The following is a 10,882-nucleotide window of genomic DNA, read 5'->3' as shown; positions in this document are numbered from 1 at the left end:
GACGACATGATACACAGGACACTTGAAGCTTGTTTTATCTTGGCTCAAAACCATCATGGAAGATGCATGAAGTTTGCATTGCTTTGGATAGAGGGGGATTTTATATGGACAAAGCTCACTGTGGCCATAACTTTCATTGCAGCCATGTTTTACACAGTGTTTGAAAACTCAGAAATATAGGGCCATGATGCTATGAATATGAGGCATACTCCTCATTCCCAGTGTCCCTCCATCACTGAAGTGAGGCAGAGAGAACAACACCTGGCTCCTGGGGAAAGAAAGCCTCTGAAGAGGAGCTATAAGCATATGCGTACACATTGCCTCTTTTGAGGGCAAATGTACCACTTTCAAAGTTAGGCTGAAATTTCTCAGTTAAATAGGCTTTGATCAATTGTAATGGTTTGACCCATGGCTTCCTCAGTAACCATTGTATCTAAGGAAGTTACAAGTATTCCACACGTGTCTTCCACGTAGCAGTGGGGGAGGGGTTTTTCTTTCTTCCGGTCCTTGGCTGAGGAGTTGGAGGGAGGTGGTGGAAGTCTGGTCCCTGGTGTTTCTCCTGTCCTGGGTGAGATTGTTTCATTCTTGTTCCCCTTCCTTGAGGTTTTTAATTGTGTTTGTTTTGATTCATTCGGTTTCTTTAGGTTGGGTTGGTGTCTTCCCTATTTCCCAGCTAATCAATCCCCTTTTCTCCCTTCCCCTCTCCCCTGGGGGGTGAGATCCTATGTGCTGTGTATACAGTGTGGTTTGTAAATGTTAGTAAATATAATTTATTCTTTTTATTCAGTTCAGTTTCTTTAGAGTGCATTTCTTTTCAGTTTTTTTTTTTCCCTTTCCTTTGCTGGGAAGGTTCTGGGAGGGGGAAGGGGGGGGGGGGGCCAGTCCAGGGTTGGCAACAGCTAGGCCAAACCTGCGACATCAATTAATGTTTAGTTGAGACTGAGTACTTTGCAAGTGTTATTCAATACTTTGTAACACAGGTGCCCTGTAGAATTCCTTTCTGGATTGCTGGATTCCTGTCAAAGCAGGTCACTCATCACTCAATTTCAGGAGAGATCTAAGAGCATACTGCCAAACTTTGGGTTCCCAAGCATGTGCAGAGTCTGATATTTCCCAAAACCATGACCCTGAAGCCTCTGGGAGGGAGGATGCTCTGAAAGCTGCAAGATTCTCCATCACAAAAAAAGGATTTAATTCTCTAAGTTCTGGAATAGGCTTTCAGGATTTGTAGCTGGAGCACTTTCTGTATGATGAAGTTATTACAGAACTGTGAATCACATATGCTGCCCAAAACCTATACAAAACATAGATTTTATTTTGAAATAAGATTAGTGTGTATTCTGTGGTGACTAGACTGAGATTATTTTGAAAACCAGGCTTCATGTGCCTTACAAAATTTGCTTGCTAACAGAAAACCCTCTATTTTTACCTCCACTTGGTGTAGCTGGTCAAAATCCTGTCTACAATTCCTCATGAGCAGTAACTTTCAGTTAGCTGAAGATAATGTGAACAGCTAGAGTTTCAGGAATCATGGCTGTGCTGTGGAACACATTCCATCTACATCAACTCCAACTTGTACCGGTAAATAATAGATGACTGTCTTGCCAAGAAGTAACAACTTCCCACAGTTTTTCAGAGACTCATTGAAATTACATTTGGAAAACAGCTATTAAGGTATTCAGTCTTCATCCTCTTATTTGAAGAGATAGTTTTTTCACTATGTAATATCGATAGCTCGATCCAACTGAAATTAGTATATGGGGCTTTCGCAATTGTTCTGCTCCTTGAAAGGTCACACTGGGCTGGCTTGCAATGCATGAGGAACAAACTTCAGGGATTCACTGAAGAAAATTTGCAAGTTTTATTACACTGGGGATGGCTTCTGTAAGGAACTGATTAGGAGGTTACAAGGAAGGAATGCCTGATAAGTCTTTGAATTCTAAAGGAGTTTATGGCCATCTATAATGCTTGCAGTACTGTAGGGCACCAATCAGGAGGAAATAAGTTTATACATACCCTTTATGAACTTACAGTTATTTCTAATAATAACATCTTCTATCACTGTCATTCTGTTCACTTCTGACACTTTGTGTCTCTCAAACTCCCATACTATGTTTTAACCCTTCAATTTTTAATTTGATGCCTTATATTTTTTTTCAAATATGCATGTCCTTACACATTGACAGAGCTTGCACAAGACTAAATCAAACCAAAAGAAAACATCTGGAGATGTCAAAATGTGGATGAATGGAAGTTTCAGCTGGATTGTTCCATACACTTTTGGATACCATACTTCAGAAAATCTGTGGGCCAAATGGATGTACTCTGCTGAGATTAAAAAGAAGAACTGGAAACTGTGATCAGCAAGGAAAACAAAAGCAGAATTAGGTTTATTTAGTCTGAAAACAAGAACTCCAAAGGAAGACAGGACAAATATTCTTTAGGTATGCAAGTGCTTGTTGGGAAAGAATTGCTTTCTTTCACTGCATTCACAATGCACAAGACAATAGATAATGGCTTTAAACTGTAGTAAAGGAGATTCATGGCCAAAATGAGGGGTAAAACATGAAAGTGCACTCTAGTACTGAATTATATTCCCTGAGAAAGCTGCTAAAGCTTCATCATTAAGCGACATACTTGCTGTTGTTTTAGGCAAGTATTTCTCAGGTATATCTAGATGTGGGTTAAAAGGAGGCACTAGGTTGATTTTTGAGAACATGTCCAGCCATATTTTCTATAATGTGTTTCAGAAGTAGGGAAGTAGGATACTATTGGAGTCTGGAGGTGAAACATGAAGAAACACCCCAAAATTATGATCTTTCACATTATTCTTCTCTTGGCAAATACCACATATAAAAAGTAAAGGAATTACTTGTATCTTCCCTAATACAATAAAATTTCAAAAAATAGCTGGATGCTCTCTTGTTTTACAAATGTGATGAAGTGATAGCTCTGTTATTATCTCTCTTCTTGTTCTGTTACTAAGAGAGCAATAGAATAAAGTTATAATATTTACCCTGCAGTAGTTTTAGGCAACAAAGCCCAGGTATTGATGTCAACCCTTCTATGGACTATTTCTACTCTTTCTCTGACCTTGTGCAAGACACAAAAGCTTTATAATAGTCCATTTTACAAATGCCATTACTCTTCTGCCTCATGCAGAAGGCATAAGCTCTTCAATGTCTGCTGACAGTTTGATCTGTGTATTTGAAGGAATTATAAGTTACTATTATCTTACTTATTAGTATTTTAAAATGCCTTCTAAACCCCCTCCATTTTGTTTTTGTTTGTTTTGTTGTTGTTGCTTGCTTTTTAAATAGAGCTTTTACAACCTGTCTGTGAAAAGGAACTAAAGAGTGATTATCATGAGATTGACATTTTTTCCTTTTAGCCTGCTTTCCTATGGAATGACATGCATGCAATCCCTCTTTCTTTCACTTTCTTTGCATGTGCCTCTGTCTTTTCAGTTGGCTGGCCAGTTTCAGGGAGATCTGATAGAGTGCCAGAGATCTTGAACGTACTGTGTTCCTAGATGCTTCATGCAATTAGGCACAGAGTAACAAAGGGTGATACTCTTAATCCTCCTGGAAGGAGAAATAGCTCCCTATGTTATCTGTCAGAGGACCTCTTGGAAAGGAGTTATGATTGACAAGCCACAGGAAATACTTCTTGCAGACAACATGGGCTCTGCTCTGCGACAAATTTTTCTCTCCTATGTAAACTCTTATTCTCTGGTCATTAGTAAAGGGATAAGGAAGTTTAAAAGTCAGTTATCACAAGTCCAAAAGCTGTTCAAAATTGCACTGCATTAGTTAATGTGTTCACCAAGCTGCTTGTTTTCTTGTGGAGAAACTCAATTAAAAAAATAAAGTAATTATCAGAATCCTAAGAGTGAATTTGAAAACAACAAAAGCTGAGAAATGCAAAGGTAGGGCTCTGTGGTCCTCTGTATAAGCTATGCATTATGAAAAGACTATTAAGATAGTACTTTGCGACAAATTTTATGATGATTGTTTTAAAATCTGTTGCAACCCAAAGCCTTTAATGCTCCTCCTAGCCCCCTTAAGAATTTGTTTGCTGCTGGCTTTCCTGGGTGTGAGGGAAGTAAATATATTTGCTGGCTGCCTTTTCTCTTGGGCATGGTCACTGCAGATTGGTGCTAACCAATGTTTTTCAAATGTTCTGGGGAAAAATGATGGGACAGGAAATGCCTGAGCCTGTCTGACACTCCTGCATCCTGAGCCCTGCTGGAACAGCTGGGGCTTGTTATTTTGTTGGGTATCCCTTGGCTCAGGCCAGTGTTTCTTGTCACTTTTTCACCTGTCCTGTTGCACAGCTCCTTGGAAAATTGGGTCAGGGTCCTGAGTGCATTAATGAGCCTTAACTGCTCTGATCAACCCCACACAGGGCCTCCACCCATATGTTCTGCTCAGGGGCTCTGTTGCTAAGCTAAGGTCTAGCTTCAACTCTGCTTCAGTCATGCCTGCCTTGGCCCCTGCTCCTAGCTTGACATTGGACCTGCCCTGTCACTATGGACTTGCCTGCTGATCACAAGAATGTGTTTGACCCTGGCTGCTGTTGTCTGATCTGGCCTGGCCCTGACTTGATGTTCTGCATATCAGGCTTGACCTTGAACCTATAAATGCCACTACAAAATACTTGGGAAGCCTCATGCCTCAAAAGTGCAAGACTGTGGCTTGTCTTGCAAGATTAGAGATGCTTCCACTATCTGACCTCTCCTGTGACCCTTCTGTGAGAAAAATCAAGCAAAACATTGCAATTTTGACCAGCTAGTGTATACGTGAATTTGCTCTTATCCCTTATTCTTGCACATCCAAAAAATCTTGTCTAAAATGAGGTGCCTACATGGACTTATTATTTACACATGTGGTATGGGCACACTGCTGGGAGGGCTGCCACTCAGGCGTGACTTGCCATTGCCAACCCCTTCCCTAAGGAACAGAAATGTCCTTCTAACAGGAGATAGTGGGACTTTAATTCCTTGAATTTCAGTTACAAGTGGAGGAAGGGAGAGAGGGAAGGAGAGCTGAGTATTGCTGCTGTCTGCTTCTCTGTGCACAGCACGTATTCCTGCATGGATTTCCAGCAGCAGTCATTGATGATCGCATCAGCAGTAATGTCCCTTGATGCTTGCAATCCTTCTTAAGGAGTCCAGGGAATGCACCACTGCATGGGAATGGGGCTGAAAGCAGGAGGGGATACTGGTGACACGTGAGAATAGAAGAGCTGCACTCTGTGAAGTTACATCCAACCCAGCACCTTTTCTCTGACAGGAGCCAACAGCAGGCCTCTGCAGAAGAATTAAGGAATTGGCCATTTCTGGAGTGACTCCTTCCTCATTGCATTTTTCCTCCATATCTCCAGCAATCCCTGGACTAGAGACCTACTGGTCAAGAATCCGTTGTTTTATCTGAAGACTCCCTATGGACATGACCATCATGCATATGCTTCAGGGCATCCTAGTTGCAGCCTTCCACTACCTCAAGGGAGCCTACAAGAAATATGGAGAGGGACCTTTCATAAGAGCATGTAGTGACAGAACAAGGAGAAATACTGTCAAACTGAAAGAGAGTAGGTTTAGATTAGATGAGGGTGGTAAGGCACTAGCACAGGTTGCCCAGAGACATGGTGGATGCTCCGTCCTTGGAAGGGTTCAAGGTTAAATTGGATGCAGCTCTGAGCAACCTAGTCTAGTAGAAGGTGTCCCTGCCCACAGCAGGGGGATTGCAACTGGATGGTGTTTATGGTCCCTTCCAACCCAGGCCACTCTATGATTCTGTTTATTGTTTTTCAGAGAAGTTCGTTATACCTGCCTAGCAGTGGGTGACACCAAGAAGCATAATTTCAATGTGCATTGTGCCAATCTGTCCTCTCTACTTTATTCTTTCATGCAAAAACTTTCCTTGTAGAGAGCTACCTAGACCTGCCAGGGTATGTTCAGAAAAGTGTGATTATATCACATCTCCAGTAGAAGACCTCTCACAGCCTCAGGCTACTTCAGTTCTGTGAGGATTTGCTGGTAGAGTTTGGGTTGTTTGTTTTGCTGTGCTTTCTGTTCTTCCATGGGATGGAAATATAGAACCTTTTCAGCTGGCATACATTGTTTCAGTTGAGGATGATTGCTTTTGCAGGGTAGAAAAGAAATAATACATTACCTTGTGCCTAGATAATTTGTTCCTGGAACAGGTGTAGTCTTCCTTGGTTGATGGAGGGTAACTTGACTGTACTTCTGAATTGTCAGCTACATCTTGTGCAGTTATCTGCAGTAGGTAGAAGACCAGCTTCCTTGTTTTACTTTGCCATGAAATTCCCATTCTAGGAACTGTTAATTCCTGTAGTTTTCCCATCCAAATACCACTGAAGATTATCTCACTATCCATACTTCTGTAGACATATCCAGATCCAGACCAATTGCTCTTTTGAGCTGCATGGAGTTAGCTCACATATGAAAACTACTTGATGTGTGGCTACATGGGCTGATTAGGTTACCCTGCTATATGAATGAATTTATATTTTTAAAATTATTTTACTTAATATTTTTAATTAATGTACTGTTTCTGAAGGTTTCCAACAGCAGCCATCATTATCTTGACCTTGCAGTCTCCATCTCTTCCAGTAAAAACCTACTAGATAATAGTGAAGAAAGTAGGAATTTGCTTAGGTTTATTTCTGCTGCAGAGATAGGCAAGAGTTTCTATTCTACCGTTTTTGTAAGAGCTGCAATTCCCAGTCATAGACACTGCCTGCATGAAAGTTAAGCCCTTTGTGGATTCAGATAAGCAGGTTCTCTGGAATTGGTGTGTTGTTTTAGGATGACATGACAAGTGCTACCATTGTTCTTAGTGTGTGACTGAACAACTCGTGTCATCCTTGTTGGCACCCACAGAGATGGAGGTGAGGTTTACTATGTAGCAGCTACTGGTGACTGATCACCAATTTGGAGTCAATGATGTACTAATACCCTTGTTTACCTGGAAGCTGACATCCTAGAGGCAAAACAAAGATTGGTCAGTCTCCTGACCTGGCTTACAATGGTTTCATAAAATGTTTTATCATTGGCCTATATTATAATCTCATCACTAAACCACCATGGACTTTGCTTATCTATGATCTCTTATTTTTCTCCTGATAATTTCCAACGTAATTCTTTAGCTGGTGCATAATTTGTTTGTAAACCTTTCTGGCAAAAATAGAGTTAATGAAGATAATTCTTTCAGATGTGTGCTTCAGACAAATAAAATTTGCCTCAGCCCCCAACAACATCTCAAATTCTTAAAAGTAAATATTTTAAAAATTAAAAGGAAAACACAGAAGAAAATAGGTTTTGTTTTTGATAAAAGTGAAGAAGGTTTTTAATTTAATAATTTTTCTTTGTATAGCAGTCTATGTCAACCTTGGTAAATGGTTGAACTGAGAATATTTCTTGTCAATTAAAAGAGAGGGTTGAGTTGAATTAAATCAGCACTTAGAATTCCACCTTAAATTCTACAAAGATGGCACTTGCTTAAGGTTCTGAAGATGGGAATATGATCTGCTAAAAATCAGACAAGTGAGCAGAAACAAACTATGACTTCTGCCCCAGGGGTAATGGAGATGGAGATGAATCCTGACAAGCACACACATGACAAGACCTAGGCAGAGCAGGAACGCGTGACTCACAAATTGTAGTGGCACGTTCTCTCCAAGGGCCTCAGTGTGCAGTAATGCCTGAAAGATCTCAACCAGGATCACATGATGCATGCAGTGGTTGGCTGACTGTTGAGCCATATAATAAACCCCCAACAAATTAAGTACAAAACAGCCTCTGGTGAGCTATAGTCCTAATTAGAAAGAGAATTAACAGGTATTAGATTAGCAGAATGCCCACCAGTAAAGTATGCAGGGGATATCATTAAAGAGACAGACTTTTGGTGTGTGTTTTATGTTCTTCTGAAGTTGATCTCCTTTTTAATTGCTTCTGCCATTATGAGAAAGCTAACAGCATTCCTTCACTGAAAAGACCAGGACAGAGCTGCAGAGAGGTTCAGCAGTCTTCATGGATGATAGAGGGAGAAGAGGGAAATTTTCTGCCAACCACTTTCTCTTCTCCTGGAAGTGTACTGCTGAAGCTGTTTCCATCCCCCATCCTCCCCTCATGCCATTTCCCGCTTCCCAAATGGTGAGTAAACTAAGTGCTGTCACTGACCTCACTGTCACCAGCGTCCCCCTCACATGAGGGCACAAGAGTTCCCTGCTGTTAGAGTTTACTCTGAAATGAGCTCACAACCGGCCTCAGCCCAGATCTTTGGAGCTGGGTATTTCAGACTCCCAAGGTACTTTTATCTCTCTTTCCTTCCTTTTCAGCTGTTCCTCTTTGTCCACTCTGATCCTTTTCCTCTCCGCCCAGTCTCTTGCAATTCCTTTTCTTTCTGCACCCCCTGCATCTTTTTTTTTTTTTCTTTTCCTTTTTCCTCTTACATCCTTTTTATTTTGTCTCACTTCAGCTATTCCATGCTGAGTGCAGGTCTCCATTGCTTCTTCCTCTTGCCACATCAGAGCACTGTCCCTTTATGCTATATAAATAAGGGTGATTTTGGACACACAGATATTGCGTGCAAATCTTCATGCAAGCATGGATATGGCAAATACTCAGAGCAGAACAAACAGCAGTGACAGTGGGGGCAATCAGAGGTTGTCTCATTTTTTAGTTCATTAGTGACCTCCTAGCCCATCATCCTGAGATTCTGAGTCCATGAAAGACACAAGAACTGTATTTTCTAAATCCTCAGGACTGGACTCTGTAGCAAGCCATCTCTCATGCTGTCTGCTGCATCTCTAAGCACACTGTTTGGATATGTCCATCCCAGCCCTACTGGGCAAAGCAAAGGCCACCAGTTTCCAAACCTAAAGGTCAAAGGGTTCTTGTCTTCCACACACTTACTGCAATTCTGTTGTGCCGGTTCAGTACAGATCACCTGTCCCAGGTGTAGTGGACTTGCTGCATTTACAGTGTAGAGCTTTTCTGTATAGACGTAGGGGCTCTCTAATCATGGTTATGATGAAATTATGGTCAGGTCTTTGACTTTCAAAATCTGCTGTTCTTGCACATATCCCTGGAGAGAACAGCAAACTTTTGGTGAAAGATGGATCATATTTGGTTGAAAAGCCTTGCAAAGAGGGCTTCTGCCAGAGCAGTCATGTCATGGTAGCAGATTGGCTGGATTGTGGTGTTCAGAAAAGCAGCACTTTTCACAGCATATTTGTAAATATCCTTTCAGAAAATCAGATATGGATTTCAGTCAATTGTCTGAACACCCAGAAAGAATAGTTGTCTCCCAGGTTCTCAGCTAAATGCAATTCATAGAAAGTGTTATTTCAGGGTTCAATTTTGAATCTCAGCCTGGGTAGTCCCATTTTGCCAACATGAAGTGCTCCCATTCAGGGTCTGAAAGCATTATTTACTTTGTCCTAGGTGTGCTCTGTGTTGATGACTTTTATCTATTTCCTTCCTTTTAGATATGACTACATTTCATGAGGGATGGAGAGGATTCCAGCTGAAAAGATGGATAGATTTTGGCAATTTTGTTGTCCTTTTAAAGCCATGACCCTACAAGGCACACATGGTATGAGTTGGCCGACAGTATTCTGGCAGACTCTGTAGACAGCTATTGAAGTCAATTTTTGGCAAGGATTTAGCTAGCTGGGTTGTGACTGCACATTTTTTATAGCTACTGTGTTTACTTTGACATGGAGGGAGTGACATAGCATACACAAAAAAGCTTAGATTGTTCCACTTTGTCCTAGTTCAGCAGGAGGGACCAGCTAACCCTGTGTGGGGGTGATCAAAGCTGTGTATTCTACCCCCTCTATTCGTTCCCCAAGGACAATGGGCCATTAGCAGCAGCTGCCCAGGGAGTCATTATCACCTTCACACCCAGCCTGAGGGGGGCAGAGCTGCCAATGGGCCATCAACAGTTCAATACCCCCTGGCTCCCAGAGTTAATCACCCATTGTGTGAGTCCCCGCCCAGGGGAAAGGACTGGGTGCTCCCTGAGGGTACATAAGTGGTGGGTAAGAAGACTTTGGGAACTTCTTGTCGGATCCAGAGCAGCAGCAGGACCTCGACAGGAGGAGATCACCGCTCTTGCCCAGACCACAGCCCTCGCCTGCACCAACAGGTTTTTCATTTCCTTTTGCTCTGGACTTGGGGGAACCACAGGGGTCTCAGCACAAGGGCAAACAAACCCCCTTGGGTTTGTGCCCCAGGACACTGGGTTATACTGCTGGGGTTTTGTGAGTTGAAAGCAATTTCCCTTTTGTGTCAGTGTTGTTATTGTAATATTATTATTAAATTTTAGCTCTGACTTATAATCTCTCTCGTGGTGAGTTCATTTCCCCTGCTGGTTCGTCTTTAAACCAGCACACACTTTAAGGCTAAGAGTATAGACATGAAAGGGTGGCAAATGTGTTACTGCAGTTCAGTGAGTTACTGTTTGTCATTGCAAATCAGATGAGGAGAGTTAGCTAGTTAAGCTCTGGTAACCTGATTGTAATCCTCCTTTTAGCAGATTACAAAATAAACTTGTCATTGATCAGCTGTGAGTGTGTCTGGATGTGGATCAGCCATCCTGAAGCACGAAGGGGAAGCCACATACCTCTAAAATACCTGTCTTCTTCCCTAGCACAATCTCATTTTCTTTTTCACATCTGTGCAATGATGACTGCATTTATGTGTTTGCTGTCCTATTCATTATGTCTCAGCCAGAAAAAGCATTAGAGGATTCCTTGTTCTGGATGTGCTCCGTACATGCTTCCATGAGGACTTGAAGAAATTATCTAGCTAGAAAATGAGGGTGCATTTGTATTTTACTGAGTTAAAATG

The 10,882-nt window shown here is 41.7% G+C and overlaps 1 long non-coding RNA gene across 2 annotated transcripts; it reads left to right on the top strand.

Moving 5' to 3' along the window:
- The first annotated feature begins 518 nt into the window (after positions 1 to 518).
- LOC139670991 (uncharacterized) lies at positions 519 to 10,024 on the top strand. Of its 2 annotated transcripts, XR_011697623.1 has the most exons (4): positions 519 to 568; positions 2,187 to 2,444; positions 8,021 to 8,179; positions 9,517 to 10,024. It is a non-coding gene; the product is annotated as an uncharacterized lncRNA (long non-coding RNA). The 2 variants fall into 2 exon arrangements; XR_011697622.1 differs by lacking the exon at positions 519 to 568 and having other exon boundaries at positions 2,011 to 2,444.
- Positions 10,025 to 10,882: the final 858 nt, after the last annotated feature.

Source organism: Pithys albifrons, chromosome 4, assembly GCF_047495875.1.
Source record: "Pithys albifrons albifrons isolate INPA30051 chromosome 4, PitAlb_v1, whole genome shotgun sequence".
Lineage (NCBI taxonomy): Eukaryota > Metazoa > Chordata > Aves > Passeriformes > Thamnophilidae > Pithys > Pithys albifrons.
Note: the sequence above shows the minus strand (reverse complement) of the source record. Positions and strands in the feature narration are given on the sequence as shown.